Raw genomic sequence first — 18,178 nt, 5'->3', positions numbered from 1 at the left:
CTACTTCCTAATTCGTAATGCTATTAGTAAAGTCATAAGGATTACGTAATACCAAGTGGTTTATTGGTAAGAATTACTTTGTGTGCTGGGCTTAGATTAATGAACTTAGGGAAGACAAAGATTGTCTAGCTTCTTGATAATCTTTGGTTAAATATTCAATTAAAGAATAATATATAAGTCAGTGATCAGTTTGCAACCATGGGTAATTTCCTTGAGTCGAAGTCCTTTTTTTTATTAAATTCTCTTTACTTAATTCTTGTTAGTAGTAATTAATTTTAGAAGTAAAATTTCCTCCCTTTTTTATTTCTTTAATTCATTGTGATATTAAGCTAGGTAATCTGATTAGCTGGTCTTTGTGGATCAACCTGTACTTCTTTGATTACAAGTTGTGAGTAGAGTAATTTAATTTTTGGTTGCGCTCAGAACATATCACCAGGCTGGATGACAATGTGTTGGCCTGAGCAAGCATACAATTAGCTGAGTGAAGGTGCTATGTTTTAAAGAATGATGCAAAGCGACTCTACCATAGATGTCCCCACTCAGTTAGCCGAGCCAAGTGGGGAGATGCAAGGTGCATCCTTTATAGATGTCCACACTTGGTTGACCGACCCGAGTGGGAGGATGCAAGGTACATCCTTTGTAGATGTCCCCAATTGGCTGACCGAGCTGAGTGGGAGGATGCAAGGTACATCTTTGTCGATGTCCCCACTCGGCTAACCAAGCTGAGTAGGAGGATGCAAGGTACATCCTTGTAGATGTCCCTACTTGGTTGATTGAGCCAAGTGCGAGTGTCATCTACTTGTGAACTTGGAGTGGAGGATTTCAACATTTCAAGAACTAGAGCTTGAATCGGCTCATCCAAACGAGATAATTTTTGCCCAAATGCGATTTTGTGATGCTGAGAGAATGAGACACGTGTAACATAGGTTTTCACAGACTTTGAGAGGGAAATGAGAGACTGTAACTCCTGAGGCGAGCCTATCGCATGACACGTGTATGGTTGGGATTTTGTCTTCCTTTTGAGTAGGAATTTGAAAAGTCGCAACTAGTCGGTTGTTGCCGCATGTGACCTCTGATAGGCTAGATGAGAAAAAAAGGAGAACCTTATGGTGACTGTACATCTTCATTGCTACCGCATCTTTGTTTCTTTCTCTCTCAAATTTTTCTTTGTTGCAACAGTGCCTCCTCGATGATTATAGCCTTTATTCACGGTATAAACTCACTTCTTTGCAAATTTCTGCTTCTTTTCCTTGTTTATGTGTTCTTCACATCTTTAGAGCAATTTTGGTGAGTTTAAACTATATTTCTTGAAGTGGTTTGGTGCATTTTCATTTCCTTTGGGTTTTTCTTGAAGTTTCTAGAGCTTCTTCCGAATTTTTCTAGGTTTGGTTTGATTTTGGGGTAAGGACTAGGTTGTTTGGGGTGATTTTGGTTGGGCGGGGGGGACGAGAGAAAGGGTAAATTAGATATGGAAATTTTGGGAGTTTTGGGTTTTGGAAGAAAGACGAATAGGCTAAGTTATTCAATGTCTCCACTTGGCTGGTCGGCATTCTTGTACGAGTCGAGTGTGTTCAATTTAGGAGAGCGACGCGTGAAGGTTAGGCCAAGGAGGGGCTTTCGTTCGGTCAACCAAACTGAGTCAAGTAAAGTTAAATTTTCTTGAAGTGTTGAAGATGTCTTCAATGTCACTTACTGATTTAAATTAGGCGAGTTAGATGAAGATGGAAATGGAAGGTGAGTATGAGAGTGCTTTCACCATGGTGTTAATGCTAGAAGAAGGTAATTTATCAGTAGGAATTCCCAAAGGGTTAAGTGTGGCTGTGGCCGAACTGACTCCTGCCTAGTCGAGTGACGATGACTCTGATGCGGAAGGGCAGAATGGAGAAGAAAGTGATGAAGAACTGAGTGATAGTCCCGAGGACAAGCCCTCAATAAGTTGAAGTTCTGAGGGTGAGCCGAGTGGACCGAGTGGAGGTATCCTACTAGTGGATTACCCTCTTGAGCTCATGCAAGATGATTAGTGGAGGATAAAAACCATGTACTACATACCTGAATCGATGGAGATAAGGATGTCAAGGCATTATAAGAAGGTTGATTGGGACGTGCCAAGATGGATTGACATGTACGAAATCTACTTCTATGATGGCTCAGGTTGTCGATTCCCTGATTGGTCAAGGAAGTGCTGAATCCTTTTATGATCGCATTGATGCAAATCATGCCGAATGGGTAGAGGTTGTAAGCTCCTCTGCATAATGAACCAAGTGAGGTTTGGGTTGCATGAGCTCTTTTACTCCTACTATCTGAATGAGCATGACAAAGACAATAGGAGGTACGCCATCACCTTGAAGCATGACCGACTCCACCTAGTGATATGTCTCAGGTCGAGCAACAAGAATTGGAAGGGGAAATTCTTTTTTTTTTTTTAAAGGAGAGAGGATCTTCGGCAAGAGAGGACATGGTGACATTCCATCCATTTGGAGAGCCACAGGTGAGTGACATATTTACTTGTTATTTGTACTTTGATTACTAAGTCTTATCTTCCATTATTTTGCATATCTCTCATTCAACAAGGTCGAGCAAAATGGTGATGGATTAGACGAGACCACTCGGGAAGTTCTTGCCATACCGAAAGAACAAAGAGATTGGAGAGTGGTAAGGCGAACCTAAGGGCGTGTCATCTTTGGGACGAAGTAGCTGCTGTCAAGAGAGGTACCATTTCTTTTTGTTGGGCATGTATTGCTAATTCGCTACTGTAACTACATCCTCTATTGGCTTTAATTTCTTCACCCTCTAACACCCGAAGAGTTTGCCCTTGTAGAGAGATTGATGAAGAACATCAACGTAGACATCTCGAGTGCGAGTGACATAGCCGCAGAGTGCCTAGCCAAAAGAAAGAGCGAATTGGTGTCAAAGGATAAGGTTCAAGTGGAGTGAACTGAGTCAACTCCACCAACTGGGTAGTCATCGGCCGGAGCTAGGTCATCAAACACTGTTCAAATCGATGAGGAGAGCAAGAAGTTGACAATCACTCTTTTAACGATAGCCTCTGTCTACTTCGATACTGTTGGGATAGGAAGTCTGGTCGACTCTTTTCTACTCACTGCAAACAAGAGTCGACTGACTCAAATGGGGATGATAGCTGTGGCCAAGTGGGCACTATCTTGGCAACTTCAAGTATATCTTGACTTGAATACTTTTGTTAAGTTATAGTTCTTAACTGTATGTTCTTGTGTAGGCTTTGTGCTGGAGCCTTTACTTGAAGAAGATGGTGGTTGCCCAAGATGCGAAAATCCAAGAGCTGACTAAGTCTAAAACCAGTCTACACAACTGGGAGGCTGCAACATTGAAGCTGGCAAATGAGAGCTCTGCCAAGTTTCACAAGCCAAGTTGGAGTTGGCTAAGGCGAAGAAAGAGTTGACTGAGTTGAATGGGAAGCTGGTCGAGAAGGAAGAAGAGTTGGTCGCTCTTAGAGAGCGATGCAAGTCTATCACCATGGATGCCATGATTAAAGCTCACGTCAAATTGATGAGAGAATATAAGCTAGGAATATTGTGCATTGGAACCCGGACAGACATAGAACTCTGGGAGGAGATCGAGGCTAAGTCGGTCAGGGGGGATGGTTGAGTGGAGGATGACTGAACCAAACTAGATCCCAAAGACTTGATGGTAGAATTGACTAAGGATCTAGAAGGCTCTTTGGCCAGATCGACTGAAGTTGCTCTTTAGGATGCGATAGTTGATGGGGTGTTAGTTAGGAAGGAGAAATAGGTTGGGGTGATCGATAATCAGTCGACTCGTCATGATATGTCAGGGCATGGTGCTCTTTAGTTTATTTTTTATTTTTGTAAACTCTAAGGCACATGATGCCTCTTTGACTTGTACTTTAACTTTTAGCCATTTGAGGCTTTTAATAGATGTTGATTCCTTCCATATTTTAATTCAATATGTTGTTATGAGATGGTTTTCTTTCTGTCGATGTGTTAATTGTGAACATTTTGGTTTTTTTATAAACGCTAATGCCTTGAGGTCGAGTCAGCATGACCAACTGAAATTGAAGGACTAGATTAATTTACGCGAATGCCGAGTGACTGAGTCAGCATGGTCGTTTGAATGTGGAAGATTGTAATTCAATGAAATGTAAGTGTCTTGAGGTCGAGTTGGCATGACTGACTGAATCTGAATACTTATTGAACTTACTGCAATTAAAACGTAAGAAATAAAACCAAGTGCTATGGAGGCCGAGTCGGGGCCGACTGAAGGTGAAAGCCTTATGAACACTTAGAAACGTGCATTGATGCTTTAAGGTCGAGTCGGTGTGACCGACTAAAGGTGAAATTCAATAAAACTTGTGCCCTAAGGCCAAGTTAGTGTGACATACAGAACGTGAAACATTGTAAATAAAATGTGCCCTAAGGCTGAGTCGGTGTGACCGATTGAAGGTGAAAGCCTTGTAAGTCAATAAAACGTGCCTTGAGGCTGAGTCAGCATGATCGACTAAAGGTGAAACATTGTAAATCAATAAACCATGTGCCTTGAGGCCGAGTCAGCTCAATCTATGGTATTTATCCCAAGAGGCACAATCACAAATCACTTCTCAGTCTCATAGTGAACAACATAAATTTGAATGGTGATCAAGCATCCAAAAGTCATTAAGCAAAGAGATAAACACTTAATCATGAAATTGAAACTCAAAGTAATTCAAAACATACAAATTTGAATCATTGTATCAAAGTTACATCAAACCCTAGCTAAACAACTCAGTTCATACTCAAAAACAAAATAAAATAACAAAAACAAACTAAATCAAGGTTCATCATTGAAAAACAAGCAAAAGATGGAGAAATCTTCTTTAATTTGAAGCCCAAATCTTCAATAATCTTCTCCTTCCTTTTCTTTTTCCCCTCTTCCTGCTTCTGTTCATCTTTCCTTGGGCTGGGTGGTTTCTCTTCAGCAATGATTTCTTCATCAACTTCCTCATCAGATTCTTCATTTTTCTTTGATAGAGTTTCCTCTTTCCTTGATTTTTCCACCTCTTCTAAAACTGTCCCACTTCTCAACGAAATTGCATTTACTTGCTCACGTGGGTTAGTCACCGTTGTAACGCCCCACCTGAGGTACGTAGTTGTTGTTTCTTCTTTTGCTCTTATTTGAGTTGGTTTTTGGTAATATTGTTTGATTGAGTGTTGTGTTGAATGCTTGCCCTGAAATTGGTTGAAAATAGAAGAAGTTCAGTGTGCCAAGCTTCGCCGGGGCGAAGAAGAATCTTCGCCGCGGCGAAGAGGTGTTGAAACCACGGGGAAACTCTCTGGACAGTTTCGCCGCGGCGACAGAAGCTCCCTCGCCGCGGCGACAGGCCGACCAAAATGTTTGTTAAGTTTTAGATATTTTCTTCCCTAAGGGCAATTTGACCATTCTACCCCTAATTAGCAGGAAAAGTGGGGAGTAAAATGTAAGGAATTTTCATGGAGAATATGTTGCTATGGGGGTGTGTTTGTAATGAATCAAAGGATATAGATAGAATTCCCAAAGAAGAGTAAGGGCAAAATGGGAATGCTTGTGTATAAATTTCATTAAAAGGAATTAAGACATTGCAAACCCCTCATTCTTCTTCTCCAACGCCACTCTCCTCTCTTGCTTCCTCTCAATTTCTCTTTCTTTTGATCAAGGAGTTTTAAAGGGCTTTTGGAGTGATTTGGGGTAGAAAATCAACCTAAGGCATCCTAAGGTAAGGATTCTTACTTTGGTTGTGAAGCTTTGTGAGTTTTTGTATATATTTGAGTTTTGAGGGTTTTTGTTCTTTTGGTTAAGAGTAGAGAAAAAGTCAAGCAAACCAAGTGAAAGGAAGAGTTAGTGAAATCTCTCCATAACAAGGTAAGTAAACCCCAACCCAAGTTGAGATTTGGGAATTTTCTTGATTAGGGTTTTGATAGCACTTATGTATGTGTGTTATATACATGTTATATGCCATGTTATTGAGGCTTAAATAGAGATTTCTAGTGCTTTGTGATTGTTTATACCTTTCAAATATAAGAAATGAGTTGTGGGTTGGAAAGGTAGTTTGAGATGGAATTGAAAGGGTATTGAGGAACCCTTTTGGAAGTGTCTTTCTTTGGCAGGTTATGTGGCTATGTGAGGGGGTTTCTCCCCATTTTGGATGGTTAGAGAAAGATTTAGAATTATTGTTATAGTAGAGTTTTATAATGCACTTGAGTTGTTTGATGAAATGCCTAATAGAGGTTTGAGTATGAGTAGTGAACCTTAATTCTTGCAACATTGCATGTTGGCATTTCATAAGTGCATTAGTGGAGATGAACCATCCATAGGCACTAATTGTGCATTGAAAAGTGACCTAAGAAAGAGTAGGAAACTTTGTGTATGCAATTACTCTATGAGTAGAGAACTTGGTGGATGCAACTACTCTAAGGGTAGAGAGAATGAAAAATGCTAGAATAGAGTGAATTAGAAGAGTAGTAGAGATGGGTTGATGCTTTGTGATCATCACCCGACAGTTATGGGAATCGGGTTGATGCTTTGTGATCACCACCCGAATAGCCCTTAGAGATGGGTCGATGCTTTGTGATCGTCACCCGATAAGTAGTAGAAACGGGTGGATGCTTTGTGATCCCCACCCGGTTAGTCATTAGAGAAAAGGTTGATGCTTTGTGATCATCATCCGACATTTATTAGAGGTGGGTTGATGCTTCGTGATCATCACCCGACAGTGATTAGAGACGGGTTAATGCTTGGTGATCGTTACCCAAAAGTCATGAGAAACGGGTAGGCGCTAGGTGGTCTCCACCCGATAGTTACGAAAACTGAGTAGGTGCTTCGTGATCCCTACTCGGTAGTCACTAAGAATGGGTTGGTACTGTGTGAATTCCACCCGATAGTCATGGAGAGTGAGATGGTACTGTGTGAACGCCATCCGACCGTACCTCCAGTAAGATGAGGCCATGACATTTAGTAGAAACAGAAATAGAATCAGAAATAGTATAAGGAAAGAATTAAGTGTAATGCATACGGGGACAGACAGATAGAGGGTTTTACTTACTGAGCATTATTTTGTGCTCACCCCGTTATTTTCCTTTGTGGATGCAGGATCTAGGTGTTGATGCAGTCGGAGGGGCGTCGGCAAGCGAGGAGCAATAGCTACACTGTTTCCCCTGTTTTGTCTTTTAAAATGAATTTTTGTAAACAATACTCTTTGTGTATAAAAGACATATGACTTATAATGAAAAGAAAGTTCTTGGGCCCAATTTTCTATTGTTATTATGCATGCATTGTACTCGTTTTCAGCAGTCGTTACAACTGTGTTGCTTGGTAGAGACTCTTGTGGTCTCTCATTTAGCTTCTCGGCTAATTGGCCTATCTGTACCTCAAGATTCCGAATGGACGCCCCTTGATTTCTAAAATTCGACCTCATCTCATTCATAAAACCCGTGATTTCCTACATAAATTTCCCAAACATGTCCTCCAACTTTGTCACTCTTGGATCTCCCGGTTGATTATTCACCCCTGGTTGGTTATTTGGCAATGTCCTTTGGTTCCATTGATTATTTTGCTGGTTATGATTGCCCCAAGAAAGATTTGGATGATTTCTCCAGCCCGGATTGTATGTGTTGGAGTACGGGTTGTTTGGTTGCCTCTGATTTCCTGCCAAGTAGTTCACTTGCTCCGATGATGAAGATGACGAAGCAAATGTGTTCCCCACTTGACACTTGCTGCTCACATGGTTTCCTGCACAAAAATCACAAGTTAGTTGAGGTGCTTGAATAGAGTTTACCTACATACTTCCCAACTATTTCTGAAGTGCCGTGAGTTGGGCTGAGATGGCTGTGAAGGCATCAACTTCATGAAGACCCATAGATTTTCTTGATATTGCTCTCTCACTTGGTCTTTGATAGTTGTTGCTTGCCAAAACCTCAAGCAACTCATAAGCCTCCTCTGGTTTCTTATTCTGCAAGCTCCTCCTGATGCTGCATCCACCATGGTTTGCACGTTACCCATCAGTCCATTGTAGAATGTTTGAACTTGAAGCCAAACTGGCAACCCATGGCGTGGACATTTCCTCATTAATTCCTTGTAACTCTCCCAAGCCTCATACAATGACTCGGATTCAGCTTGTAGAAATGATGTGATATCATTTCTCAGTTTTGCTGATTTTGTTGGAGGGAAGAACTTGGTCAGGAATTTTTGTGCTAGATCATTCCATGTTGTGATAGTTCCCAATAGTAGTGCCATTAACCACCCCTTTGCTTTATCCCCCAATGAGAATGGGAATAACCTCAACCTAATGGTGTCATCTGACACTCCATTCGACTTGAAGGTGTCACAAATTTCCAAAAAGTTCGCAATATGCTAATTTGGATCTTCCTTCAAATCACCATTAAACCTTACCGACTGCTGGATCATTTGAATGATTGCCAGCTTAATCTCAAAGTTGTTGCCTTACACTGTTGGCCTAGTAATACTCGACCCACTGCCATTAACTGTGGGAATTGAGAATTCCCTTAGTGTCCTATTTTCTGGTTCTGTCATTTCAACAGCTATTTCTTCTGAATCAACCACTAAATCCTCTATTTCTCTGCTGTCTTTGTTAAGCCGTCTGGCGATTCTCTCAATCTCAAGATCAACAGGAACCACTAGCTGACGTCTCGCTTTTCGCATAAACTGCACAAAATAAAATGAAAAAAAGTGAGATCACAAACCAACTAAAAATTAAAAACCAGAGTAAAACAGACAATGATGAAAACAAAAATTAAAACCCCAATCTAGCTAACTATAGATAAACTCAATGTTAACTTAAAACTCAATCCCCAGCAACGGCGCCAAAAATTTGATGCGTATTTTTGACAAACATGCATATGTATAGCAAGTGCACTAGTCGCAAAAAGTAATAGAGTGATGAGTAAGTATCGTTCCCACGAGGATTGTTCACTAAGCACTAAGTTTCCTACTGTTCCCAAGTTGGAGCAATCGAATTCTTTTGGATTAATGGGAGCAATTTAAACTAAGACTAAAACAAAATTTACTAAACTAAAATTTAACTATGAATGCAAGATGTAAAACACGGATAAAATCAATTCAAACAAACGGGTGGGTTTTTGACTTCATTCGGACTCTATGGGTTAAACCTAAAGAATTAAACTCAATTCATATTCACATGCATTGATTGTAATCGAACTCTCTCAAGTGTCAAACATACCTTCTCAGGCTATGTTTTCCTACTCTTCCCTACTAACCTTTCGCACCCAACAAATTGAAGGTAAATAAATCTAAGCTCATTAAGCATAAGAATCCTAGAATGATTTCATTGGTTCTTGAATCTATCTCTAGCATCCAATACTACAATGGTGATTACCCAAGAAGCCTAACATGATTCATTTCTCAATCTCATCATGTTCATCACAATAAATAGTAAATTCAGAGTAAACACACAATCAAAGCAAAATCATATGAAAAGAAAACAATATATTACTTAACCCATGAAATTCTGAATTACAATCAAAACCCTAACCCAAAATAGGTTAGTTCATGGCTAAATCAACAATACAAACAAAAGAAATGAAAATACCGAAGTTCAACATAATGTAAACAAGAGAAAAGACAAGAAATCTCCCCAAATGACGAATCCACTGGTTTAATCTCGAATCTTCACCCTTTTTAAATCTAAGTTCGCCCAAAAAAAATGAATCTAAGAAAATGTAAAAGCTCCAAACCTACTCGAAGATGAACCCTTGCAAAAAGACTAAGTTTTTCTTTTATACCTCGCCTAAAATCCTAAGAAAACACTACAAAATAAAACTGTGCATTTTACAAAAACCGAAAAATGCAGACTTCGCCGCGGCGACAAAAGAAACTGAATCTGGTGTGTGACTGGCTCATTTTGCCGCGGCGAAGCTTCCTAAAGAATTCTGAAATTACAGAATTGCCCTCCGCTTGCTTCTTTGCTTGAATCTTCGATCTTCGGTGCTCTCCCTTGGGAACAAGCTTCATCGTGCTTGACTCTGCTTCAGAACTCTCCTAACTTTTGAGATCCGCTTGCTTCTGAGTCCAGAAACTCCAAATCTGTCTTTATTAGCTCAAAATGTCCATTTTAACCTGAAACATGAAATGTAAGGAATTAAGTAGCAATTCAGGCATAAATGACCTAAGAAGTATCTAAAATCCGGCCTAAAAGATTAAATAAACTAGTATAATCCTTGGATTATCACATCTCCCCTTATAAGAATTTCATCCTCGAAATTCAGTTGAAGAGGTCTAGATATCTTTCCTTCATATCTTGCTCAACCTCCCATTTCGCTTCTTCAACATTATGATTCCTCCACAGTATTTTAACAAGCGGTACTTTGTTATTTCGGAGCTCTTTTATTCTTCTATCCAGAATCTGAACTAGACGTTTTTCATAAATTAGTTCATCTCTTAACTCCACTTCATTTGCTTGTAGTATATGTGAAGGATCACTAACGTACTTTCACAATAGGGAAACATGGAAAACATTATGGTCCATACTGGCTGGTAAGTGTAATGCCCCACTTGAGGTACGTACTTAAGATTTGTTGTATTGCTTAAATTTTTATTGATTCAGCTTTAATTGGGTTGGTATGTTGAGTTGGTTGAGTGTTTGCCTTGAAATTGGTTGAGATTTGAGGAATTTTAGAATTTCAATCTTCGCTGGGGCGACATTGGCTTCGAGTAAGGCGGTGTCGACTCTGTAATTTTTCGTCGGGGTGACGAAAGTTTCTTCACCATGGCGAAGGGCCAGCTGAAAAGTTTAATTAGATTTCTAGATATTTCTCTATAAGGGTAAAATGACCATTCTACCCCTAATTAGTAGGAAAAGTGGGGAGTAATATGTAAGGAAATTTCATGGAGAATAGTTTAGTGTGGGGGTGCAAGTGTAATGAATCAAAGGATATAGATGGAATTTTCAAGAAAGAGCAAGGGCAAAGTTGGAAAGTGATGATTTTCTTATGAGCTAAAAAGGGTTAAGTGTAATAAACCCTCATTTCATCCATTTTCACCGCCATTCTCATTCTCTACTTCCTTTCAATTGTTCCAAGATTTATAAGGGATTTAAGAGAGCTTTTGAGTAATTTTGGGTAGAGATTTCATCTAAAGCATCCTAAGGTACGGATTTTTGCTTTAGATGTGAGTTTGCTTATAGTTATATTGAAGTCTTATATGGTTGTTGTTGTTGTGTTGAGTTTTAGAGAGAAGACAAGACAACAAGGGAAAGGAAAAGTGCAAGAGAAGTCACTTTTTCACAAGGTAAGTAAATCCAACCAAGTTGAGACTTGAATGAGTTTTTGAGTAGAGATTTAGTAGAGATGTATGCATGTATAAGTAGGTATTATGCTTGTTGAGAGATTGAGTTGAGATGAGATTCTATTTTATGGTTGTTGGATACACTTCATGTATGAAAAGTGTTTAAATGTGTATTGAGAAGTAGAAATTGAGTTGAAGTTTGGGAGATGTTGTGTAAACCTATTTGAAAGTGTTTTCCTTGACAGGGTTTATGGTTATTTGTGGGAGTTTTCTCCCAATTTGGATGGCTAGAGAATGAAATAGAGTAGTAATTATAGTAGAGTTTTTGTATGCACATGAATTGTTTGATGAAATGCCTAAGAGAAATATGAGCATGAATTGTGAACCTTAATTCTTGCAACATTGCATATTGGCATTTCCTAATTGCTTTAATGAGCATTAACCACCCATGTGCATTAGTTGTGCATTGAGAAATAGCTTGAGAGAGAGTAGAGACTTTTGAGTATAAGTTACACTATGAGTAGTAGTTTGAGAAAGAGTAGAGAATGTTGAGAATAAGCATCTCTATTAGTAAAGTGAAAGAGAGATTAAGCACTAGAGAATTAAAGAGAGGAAAGTGCTAAAGAAAAGAACATAGTAGGTTGTGCGATGGGGAACCCATGAGTAATGGGTAGAGTATTCCTGCATGTATGTCGCATTGAGAGAACGGCATGAGTATGAGAGAGAGAAGTGGTGTAGCCTGTGAGAGTGCATGCGGATGAGGGCTATACCCGAGAGTACCCGAGAGATAGAATAAATACTCACATGGCCAAAGGTTCTGAATCCATGCATAACTGAGTCCAATCGGCTAGAACGAGTAGAAATCACGGAGAGCGGGAGCGAGTCCCAGCTGTGCCTCCGGTAAGATGAGGTCGTGACTTACAAAAGAGAGAGTTAGTAGCCAAGAGTTATGAGCAAAGAGTTATGAGAAAGAGAAAATAGAGAGAAGTATAAAAGAGAGAGAGTAAATGAGAATTGTAAGGAAAGAATTAGAGAGAGAGTTGCGGGGATAGATGAGTAGAGGATTTACTTACTGAGCCTTAGTTGTGCTCACCCCGTTGTTTTCTATGTTTTTGCAGGATCTAGGTGAGGATACAGTCGGATGGGCGTCGGCAAGCGAAGGGAAATGGCTACAATGTCCACCCTATTTTTGATGCTTTTTGTACATGATACAGTTTTTTGTATAAAGAATGTACATGTTTAATAAAAGAAAAATTTGGGCCCAACTTTTATGCTTTCTTACATGTATTTTTACTATGCATATTTTAAAAGAATATGAGTAGAATGGAGTCGTTACAGTAAGGCTAGTCTGTAAGCTACTTTGCCCACTTTTTCTAATACCTCATATGGACCGATTTATCTAGGGGCAAGCTTCCCTTTTCTTCCAAACCTCATCACCCTCTTATAAGGAGAGATTTTCACAAACACTTTGTCTCCTACTTGGAACTCTATATCCTTTCTTTTCGGGTCTGCATAGCTCTTTTGTCTGTCTTGGGCTTGCTTCATTCTCTCTCGGATTAACTTTACATCTTCTATCATTTTTTGTGTCATTTCTGGACCAAGAGCTTGAGCTAATACATTCTTTTCTCCTATTTCGTCCCAATGTAACGGAGATCTACATTTCCTTCCATACAAGGCTTCATATGGTGCCATTTTAATGGTTGCTTGATAACTATTGTTATAAGTGAATTCAACTAGAGGGAGAATGTCACGCCAATTCAACTTGTATCAATACAGCATGCCTGTAACATATCCTCCAATATTTCATTCGTTCTTTCTGTCTGTCTGTCCATTCGTCTGAGGATGATAGGCTGTGCTGAAATTAAGCCTAGTACCCAATGCCTTCTGCATGCTACTCTAGAATACTGACATAAATTTCACATCCCTGTCTGAGACAATACTACTAGGTACTCCATGTAGTCTCACTATTTCTTTGACATATAATCAGCCTAGCTAATCAGAGGAGATCTTGTCTATAACTGGAATGAAATGAGCAGATTTAGTCAATCTATCTACAATCACCCAAATGGCATTATAACCCCTTTGCACTCTAGGAAGACCTAAAATGAAACCCACAGAAATATCTTACCATTTCCACGAAGGAATATTAAGGGGCTACAACAATCCTGAAGGGCGCTGATGTTCTGCTTTAACCTATTGGCACACCAAGCATCTAATAACATACTCAGTTACACCTTTCTTTAACCCTGGCCACCAATAGCACTTCCTCAAATCCTGATACATCTTTACACTCCCTGAATGAGTAGTGTAAAGAGTACTATGTGCTTCCTCTAAAATCTTCTTTCTTAATTCAATATCCTGAGGACCATACACTCCATCTCTAAATTTCAGGATTCCATTCACCCATTTGAATTTTTATTCTCTGCCATCTTTCAATTGCTGCTTAATTCCTTTACTAAACCCATCATCCGCTTGTTTTTCTCTAATTTCCTCTAACAACTTAGACCGAACTTCAATTTTGGACAATTTCCCAATCTCCAACTCTATCCCCTCCTTCATTATCTCTTGTTGTAAGTGCTTCTTAAAAGTTAGCTGAGCTAAGGAGACTTTCCTGCTGAGGGTATCTGTAACTACATTAGCTTTCCCTAGCTGATACATAATATCACATTCATAGTCCTCTACCAGCTCAAGCCATCTTCTCTGCCTCATATTCAATTCTTTCCAGGTGAAAAAGTATTTTAGACTTTTGTGATCTGTGTAAATATTACATTTCACCCCAAAGAGATAATGTCTCCAAATCTTCAAAGCCAAAACGACAGCTGCTAATTCAAGATCATGAGTGGGATACCTCTTTTCATAGTCTTTCAGCTGACGAGAGGCGTAAGCAATCACCTTGCCTTTTTGCATCAATACCACCCCCAAACCATTATGAGAAACATCAGTATAAATATCATAATCTACACCATCCTCTGGAAGGGTTAAAACAGGAGCAGTAGTTAATCTTTTTTTCACTTCTTGGAAATTCTTCTTTCTCATAGGTTTCAGTCCATCTGAACGGGGCTTCTTTTTTTGTCAGAGCTGTGAGTGGAGAAGCTAATTTAGCAAAGCCTTCCACAAATTTCCTATAATACCTTACTAAACCAAGAAAACTTCTAACTTCTTTTACAGTCTTTGGTCTTGGCCATTCAATCACTACTTCAATCTTACTAGGGTCCACTAAAATACCCTTTTGTGAAACAACATGTCCCAAGAATGCTACTTGATCCAAACAAAACTCACATTTAGAGAACTTAGCATATAACTTTTTCTCCCTTAGTCCTTGTAACACAAATCTCAAATGCTCTTCATGATCTTCCTTTGTTTTGGAATTGACCACGATATCATCTATAAAAATTACTAGAAATTTATCTAGACAATCATGGAAAATCCTATTTATCAAATCCATGAATACCGTTGGTGCATTAGTCAATCCAAATGGCATCACTATAAATTCATAATGCCCGTACCTGGTTCGAAATGCAGTCTTGGGAATATCCTTGTCAGCGACCCTTACTTGATGGTAGCCTGACCAAAGATCAATCTTGGAAAACACCGAAGCTTCCTTTAACTGATCAAATAAGTCATCAATTCTTGGCAATGGATACTTGTTTTTCACCGTCACCTTATTGAGCTCCCTGTAATCGATACACATTCTCATCAAACCATCTTTTTTCTTGACAAATAAAATAGGAGCTCCCCATGGAGAATGATTGGGTCGAATGAAACCTTTATCTAACAACTCCTGAAGCTGCTTCTTTAACTCTTGTAACTCTGCTGGAGCAATTCTATATGGGGCTTTAGATATTGGTGCCGTACTAGGAGCTAATTCTATACAAAACTGCACTTCCCTTTCTAGAGGAAGTCTTGGCAAATCTTCTGGAAATACATCTTCGAATTCTCGTACTATGGGTACATCCCGAACACTGAAGTTTGGAAACTTTTCTTTATTCACCACATTAGCTATGTACCCTGTACAACCTTTCCTTATCATCTTCATTGCCTTCACTGCACTTATCATCAGGCTGTGTAGATGACCTTCCCCAAAGGTGAAACTGTCTCCAACATCTAAGTTAAACCTGGCCTTCTATTTCCGACAATCTATCAATACTCCATATTTGCTCAGAAAGTCCATTCCTGAAATCATATCAAAATCAAGCATATCAAAAACAATCAAATCAACATTCAACTCATGCCCATCAATCACTATAGTTTCCCCCATCAACAACTTATCAGCAAAATAATTCTCCCCATTAGGCATCTCTATTTTAATAGCATTTTCCACTTTACAAGGCTCTAAACCTAATCTTTTTATAATACCATATGAGATAAAAGAATGGGTACCCCCAGAATCAATCAGTACATATAAAGAGGTAGAGTGGAATTATAACTGACCAGTAACTGCAGATGGATTAGCTTCGGCTTCTTTTTGAGCCACTGAGTAAACTCTGGCAGTTGAACCTCTAATATTCTAGAGGGAAGTAGTCTGAGTAACTTTACAGTCCTTTGCCATGTGTCCCGGTTGTTTACATTTGAAACATACATTGGTCCCTAATGGACAATTCCCTTTATGTTGCCTCCCACATTTTTGACAATGGGGAAGATTATTCCTTCTCTGTTGTTGCTGTGGAGTCCTCTTATTCTTGCCACCCTTCTTTTGAAATCCTTGCTGAAACTTTCTTTTACCTTTGTCCTCCGAGGCCTAAGTGGAGTTCCCCACTTCAACTTTCTGAACTGCTGTCTAGCTCAAACTAGAACTACCAATCACCAACTTGGGGTTCTCCATCCGCCTTTCCTTGTTCACATAAATCTCTACTCTTAATGCCCGTTCCAGGGCCTTACTATAAGTCTGGGGAGGCTGACCACCCGTTATAACAATCTGGGCAATTTTTGGGTGCAATCCATTAACAAATCTCTCTAACCGGCACTGTTGAATACTCACCATAGTAGGAGCAAAACGGGCTAAGGAGTTGAACATTGTAGCATACTCTCTAACAGTCATATTACCCTGCTTCAATTCCGTGAACTCTTGAGTCTTCAAGGATAACATGTCCACCGACCAGTATTCTGCTTCAAATAGCCTTTTGAATTCATTCCAGGAAAGAGCACTCGTCACATAGGTATGCTCCATTAGCTTCCACCATACTCGGGCATCTCCTCTCAACAAATAAGAAGCATAGCGGACTTTTTCCTGGTCACTCATGGGAAACAAGGCCATTGCCCGTTCGATAGTCTCTAGCCACTCCTCTGTCACCGCAGGATCGTTTGAACCACTGAACTCTGAAGGTTGGTGCTTTTGAGAAAGATTATATATTGGTTCCACTTGTCCAAAAGGTGTAGCACCCATCGGCATAACTGGTCTGGTTACTGGAGGTGGAACTGGTATTTGGAGCTGAGGTTGAACTACTGGAGCTGAGGGATTTGGGTTCACTTGGTTACTTATACTCTCCAGGATAACCCTCCTAAAGGCCTCAGTAATGGCTGCTTGAATCATCCTATTGATTGCAACCTCATCCAAAATAGAAGCATTTTGGGTAGACATAGCTGGTCCACTATTAGGGTGTGCATTGATAGTTGGTGCTACTGGCTCACTAGTGCCTGCTTCATTAACATTCTCCTCGTCCCTCCTATTAACCTTTCGTGAATGCCTTGTAGCCATACCCTTTACTCACACAAATTTCAATCAACATTAGCTAATTCTATTCACTAAGCAAGTAAAGAAAATACTTACAGCAATCGGCTGGAGAGAGTCCCTTGGGCACGCGTGAGGAATGATACTTCCATTACAACAATCAAGTAAATATAAAATAACTATAACAATTCAATCAAAACATCATTTCAAACACCCAAAATCGCACTCTGATAACAACTGTAAAACCCCTCCCTAGCCGGGTATTTCCTAAGTATCTCTTGGCCATTAAGAACCTAGAAAACGCACGCCTAGGAAAGAAGTTTATTTTAAAATCCTATTTAAAGAATAAACCTGTAGTTTAAAAATATATTTTTATTTTAATTTAATTTCTAAACTATAATAAGTTCATTGTACAAGTCAAAAAATATAGTTTCCTTTCTTGGGGTAAATTATGAAATCCATAGTAATACTTACTAGAACATACACACTTTTACAAAATTTACTAGCAATTTGATTTCCTTATTAACACAACATATTTACTCCATTATAGAACATGGACATATTTACTGCATTATGAATCATGAACATAATTACTATAGCAAATACTAGCAAAACCATTCAATAGTCATTATTAAAACATCCCTTCATACTCATAGCGTCCCTCGGATTCCTCTCCCAGCTTCATGCCTTAATCCTTACCTGCAAAACATTTTTAAAACATTTCATGGGGTGAGCGCTAATCGCTCAGTAAGGGAATATGGCTATTTATAAACTATTAAGGTTCGTTATACAAGTATATTACCTAGGACCTTACCTACCTACAAAACTTGACCTTGATTCTTTGACAAAACAAGTTCATAAAACATATCATACACTTTGGACTTTTCTCATAAACATAAGTCATAACATAGCCATACATAATATAACATAGAACATATATGACTTATGAAATATTCATATACATGGCATGCTTATTTCTTTTGTCTTTATACATGATGTTTTCATTAATCTTTGTTATCTGATCGGATTGATTTGAACCATTACCTTGTTCTTGGTCGTCACCTCAAAGGACTCATGGTTTCTATAAGAATTCCATTCCTCTGATCTTGGTTTATACCTCAAGAGACACATGGAATTCATTCTTTAATATTTCATAAATTTTTTCATAAGTCAACTAAATAATCTATATGCATTACCATTATGAATGCACACATATGGAATAACATCTCCCATGCTCAATCA

The 18,178-nt window shown here is 39.1% G+C and overlaps 1 non-coding gene across 1 annotated transcript; it reads left to right on the top strand.

Annotated features, from left to right (window-relative positions):
• Positions 1-8,047: 8,047 nt before the first annotated feature.
• LOC116116523 lies at positions 8,048-8,154 on the top strand. The gene has a single exon (XR_004125821.1). It is a non-coding gene; the product is annotated as a small nucleolar RNA R71 (small nucleolar RNA).
• Positions 8,155-18,178: the final 10,024 nt, after the last annotated feature.

This window comes from Pistacia vera, unplaced genomic scaffold (assembly GCF_008641045.1).
Source record: "Pistacia vera cultivar Batoury unplaced genomic scaffold, PisVer_v2 Contig779, whole genome shotgun sequence".
In the NCBI taxonomy this organism is placed as follows: Eukaryota; Viridiplantae; Streptophyta; class Magnoliopsida; order Sapindales; family Anacardiaceae; genus Pistacia; species Pistacia vera.
Note: the sequence above shows the minus strand (reverse complement) of the source record. Positions and strands in the feature narration are given on the sequence as shown.